Source organism: Schistocerca serialis, unplaced genomic scaffold, assembly GCF_023864345.2.
Source record: "Schistocerca serialis cubense isolate TAMUIC-IGC-003099 unplaced genomic scaffold, iqSchSeri2.2 HiC_scaffold_1170, whole genome shotgun sequence".
Classification (NCBI taxonomy): domain Eukaryota; kingdom Metazoa; phylum Arthropoda; class Insecta; order Orthoptera; family Acrididae; genus Schistocerca; species Schistocerca serialis.
The window spans coordinates 105,001-110,000 of NW_026047371.1; the positions used below are offsets into that span (position 1 = coordinate 105,001).

At 53.8% G+C, this 5,000-nt stretch overlaps 1 non-coding gene across 1 annotated transcript in view; it reads right to left on the bottom strand.

Annotated features, from left to right (window-relative positions):
* Positions 1 to 1,746, bottom strand: part of LOC126433637 (small subunit ribosomal RNA) — a 1,910-nt gene extending 164 nt beyond the window's left edge. Inside the window, exon 1 of the ribosomal RNA XR_007578637.1 lies at positions 1 to 1,746. This exon is cut by the window's left edge and continues 164 nt beyond it. This is a non-coding gene — a ribosomal RNA (small subunit ribosomal RNA).
* Between the last annotated feature and the right edge of the window lie 3,254 nt (positions 1,747 to 5,000).

Genomic DNA, 5,000 nt, shown 5'->3' on the forward strand with positions numbered 1-5,000 from the left:
GCGGTGTGTACAAAGGGCAGGGACGTAATCAACGCGAGCTTATGACTCGCGCTTACTGGGAATTCCTCGTTCATGGGGAACAATTGCAAGCCCCAATCCCTAGCACGAAGGAGGTTCAGCGGGTTACCCCGACCTTTCGGCCTAGGAAGACACGCTGATTCCTTCAGTGTAGCGCGCGTGCGGCCCAGAACATCTAAGGGCATCACAGACCTGTTATTGCTCAATCTCGTGCGGCTAGAAGCCGCCTGTCCCTCTAAGAAGAAAAGTAATCGCTGACAGCACGAAGGATGTCACGCGACTAGTTAGCAGGCTAGAGTCTCGTTCGTTATCGGAATTAACCAGACAAATCGCTCCACCAACTAAGAACGGCCATGCACCACCACCCACCGAATCAAGAAAGAGCTATCAATCTGTCAATCCTTCCGGTGTCCGGGCCTGGTGAGGTTTCCCGTGTTGAGTCAAATTAAGCCGCAGGCTCCACTCCTGGTGGTGCCCTTCCGTCAATTCCTTTAAGTTTCAGCTTTGCAACCATACTTCCCCCGGAACCCAAAAGCTTTGGTTTCCCGGAGGCTGCCCGCCGAGTCATCGGAGGAACTGCGGCGGATCGCTGGCTGGCATCGTTTATGGTTAGAACTAGGGCGGTATCTGATCGCCTTCGAACCTCTAACTTTCGTTCTTGATTAATGAAAACATACTTGGCAAATGCTTTCGCTTCTGTTCGTCTTGCGACGATCCAAGAATTTCACCTCTAACGTCGCAATACGAATGCCCCCGCCTGTCCCTATTAATCATTACCTCGGGTTCCGAAAACCAACAAAATAGAACCGAGGTCCTATTCCATTATTCCATGCACACAGTATTCAGGCGGGCTTGCCTGCTTTAAGCACTCTAATTTGTTCAAAGTAAACGTGCCGGCCCACCGAGACACTCACTCAAGAGCACCCTGGTAGGATTGCAACGGGGTCCGCCTCGGGACGCACGAGCACGCACGAGGCGCGTCGCACGCCTTCAGCTCGCCCCACCGGCAGGACGTCCCACGATACATGCCAGTTAAACACCGACGGGCGGTGAACCAACAGCGTGGGACACAAATCCAACTACGAGCTTTTTAACCGCAACAACTTTAATATACGCTATTGGAGCTGGAATTACCGCGGCTGCTGGCACCAGACTTGCCCTCCAATAGATACTCGTTAAAGGATTTAAAGTGTACTCATTCCGATTACGGGGCCTCGGATGAGTCCCGTATCGTTATTTTTCGTCACTACCTCCCCGTGCCGGGAGTGGGTAATTTGCGCGCCTGCTGCCTTCCTTGGATGTGGTAGCCGTTTCTCAGGCTCCCTCTCCGGAATCGAACCCTGATTCCCCGTTACCCGTTACAACCATGGTAGGCGCAGAACCTACCATCGACAGTTGATAAGGCAGACATTTGAAAGATGCGTCGCCGGTACGAGGACCGTGCGATCAGCCCAAAGTTATTCAGAGTCACCAAGGCAAACGGACCGGACGAGCCGACCGATTGGTTTTGATCTAATAAAAGCGTCCCTTCCATCTCTGGTCGGGACTCTGTTTGCATGTATTAGCTCTAGAATTACCACAGTTATCCAAGTAACGTGGGTACGATCTAAGGAACCATAACTGATTTAATGAGCCATTCGCGGTTTCACCTTAATGCGGCTTGTACTGAGACATGCATGGCTTAATCTTTGAGACAAGCATATGACTACTGGCAGGATCAACCAGGGAGCTGCGTCAACTAGAGCTGAGCAGCCGGCCGCCCGGGAGTGTGTCCCGGGGGCCCGCGCGAACACGCAAGCGTCCGCTCAATTATTCTGCAAACAGGAGGAGGCTGAGCTCCCCTGCACAATACACCTCGAAACCCTCTCAGGTCCCGGCGGCGCGCAGCGCCGTCCTAAGTACTTGGTCGGGTTCGAGAGAGGCGCAATCGCCCGGAGTTTGGCGAGTAGACGCTTTAGGTGCGACCACCCGTGCTCCCAACTGAGCTTGCCGCTGCCGACAGAGGCCCGGGAGCGTGCTGTCGTGGCATTGCCGGCGGGAGACAACACGCGCCACCTACGGTGGCCGGCAGCTCCAACGCCAGCGCCACAGAAGGACAAAAGCCCCACTTGGGTGCCGAAGCGAACTCTCCCAGCACAGCGCACGCGCCAACACGTCCGCACAGCTGCGATACAATCCACCTGCGAGAACCGCAGAGGCGACCGAGCAGCAGACGGCGTCGCGGCGCCGAGCGCCGGGCGGCGGCGCATCCTCAGCGCACACAGTCCTCAATCGGACCAGCACACTGCAGATGTCCACCGCGCTTCGCACCGGGCCCGCGAGGACCTACTTTGGCCGCACGGCGCCGCGTGCAGGGTGCGCCGGCGCGCAGCTACGCCGCCTGCCGCCTCCGTCGGCCGGCGCGCCTGCCACTGGCCGCCCCCACCAGCCGGCTGTAGCGCGTGCGCCCACGCACCGCGCGGCCAGCACGCCGGGAGGCCCCCCCTCACCGGCCGGGGACGGTCCCACCCAGCCACCGCCGCGTATCGCTTCACACCCACATGCCATTCACGTTCGTGGGCATGGTGGGTATCGCTGAAACAACCGGTTGGTAGCTCAACCGATCGTCGCCATCACTGATTCACCTCTAGCGAGAACAACCGCACCACAACGGTTTACCAGTTCTTCATTTGCGTAACGTCACCAGCAAACGTAGACGTCCATCGCCATTTGCAAATTCAACGATTGTTGCATGCCTGTGTCAGGTGTCACGACACACTATGTCTGCCCACATACACGCAACAACATGTGCACGCTTCGCGAACACGTGGAAGGTGGCCCCCGTACGTATGCGATGTCCATTGCGCGAACGACTGTCAACCGGCCTCTGTCGCATGTCGCAGATGTGGAACGCAGTGCACCATGCTATCACGGTGTGTGAGAAGAGACGACTACGTCTGACAACACGCGCCACTACATCAACAGACGGCTCATGCCGATCGCCATCCACGGCATACCATACTGCAATCCAGCTCTTATAGGGAGACGACATGTAGCTGAGTGCACAATATTTGGACCGTATGGTTCGCCGTTGTTGGCGCAGTCGTGGTACGGTCACACATGTACCACGATGTATCATTCAGTACATGAGGACCAATGTGCAGTACAGTGTGTGATTTGGACGTACAACATCAGCGGACAGTTGACACAAGCCGTACCACAACGTAGGCTGTGCTTCGCCATGCGAATGCCAATGAACAACTGCGAAGGGCATTGAGCATGTACGTCCTGCTGCCATCCGCATTACAGTGTATAGCTGCAAGGTGTTTAACATGAAGCGATACTCTGGGGACCGGGCAGTGCGAGTAGCAAACTATATTGCGGGGGTTGCAGTTAGGCAACACTACACTAATTTAACGCGTCGTATGACAATTACAGAGCAGGTTAAGGCCCAACGTGTGTTGGGTTAAGGCCCAACGTGTGTTGGGTTAAGGCCCAACGTGTGTTGGGTTAAGGCCCAACGTGTGTTGGGTTAAGGCCCAACGTGTGTTGGGTTAAGGCCCAACGTGTGTTGGGTTAAGGCCCAACGTGTGTTGGGTTAAGGCCCAACGTGTGTTGGGTTAAGGCCCAACGTGTGTTGGGTTAAGGCCCAACGTGTGTTGGGTTAAGGCCCAACGTGTGTTGGGTTAAGGCGCAACGTGTGTTGGGTTAAGGCGCAACGTGTGTTGGGTTAAGGCGCAACGTGTGTTGGGTTAAGGCGCAACGTGTGTTGGGTTAAGGCGCAACGTGTGTTGGGTTAAGGCGCAACGTGTGTTGGGTTAAGGCGCAACGTGTGTTGGGTTAAGGCGCAACGTGTGTTGGGTTAAGGCGCAACGTGTGTTGGGTTAAGGCGCAACGTGTGTTGGGTTAAGGCGCAACGTGTGTTGGGTTAAGGCGCAACATAGGTTAGGTTAAGGCGCAACATAGGTTAGGTTAAGGCGCAACATAGGTTAGGTTAAGGCGCAACATAGGTTAGGTTAAGGCGCAACATAGGTTAGGTTAAGGCGCAACATAGGTTAGGTTAAGGCGCAACATAGGTTAGGTTAAGGCGCAACATAGGTTAGGTTAAGGCGCAACATAGGTTAGGTTAAGGCGCAACATAGGTTAGGTTAAGGCGCAACATAGGTTAGGTTAAGGCGCAACATAGGTTAGGTTAAGGCGCAACATAGGTTAGGTTAAGGTACAATATAGGTTAGGTTAAGGTACAATATAGGGTAGGTTAAGGCGCAACATAGGTTAGGTTAAGGCACAACACGGGTTAGGTTAAGGCACAACACGGGTTAGGTTAAGGCACAACACAGGTTAGGTTAAGGCACAACACGGGTTAGGTTAAGGCACAACACGGGTTAGGTTAAGGCAGAATACGGGTTAGGTTAAGGCACAATACGGGTTAGGTTAAGGCACAATACGGGTTAGGTTAAGGCACAATACGGGTTAGGTTAAGGCACAATACGGGTTAGGTTAAGGCACAATACGGGTTAGGTTAAGGCACAATACGGGTTAGGTTAAGGCACAATACGGGTTAGGTTAAGGCACAATACGGGTTAGGTTAAGGCACAATACGGGTTAGGTTAAGGCACAATACGGGTTAGGTTAAGGCACAATACGGGTTAGGTTAAGGCACAATACGGGTTAGGTTAAGGCACAATACGGGTTAGGTTAAGGCACAATACGGGTTAGGTTAAGGCACAATACGGGTTAGGTTAAGGCACAATATGGGTTAGGTTAAGGCACAATATGGGTTAGGTTAAGGCACAATATGGGTTAGGTTAAGGCACAATATGGGTTAGGTTAAGGTACACATTGTTGTAAGGAAAGGTGTTTTGGGGGGGGGGGGGCGGCAGTTTGTTGATTGTGATTATCGTAAGTAAATGACTGCGGCATCATCTGATTTGCCACGTCAGGGTGCACCTTTGGCTCATAACAGGCGGCGCTCTGATTCCATGCTTGTGGCAGACCTGTGT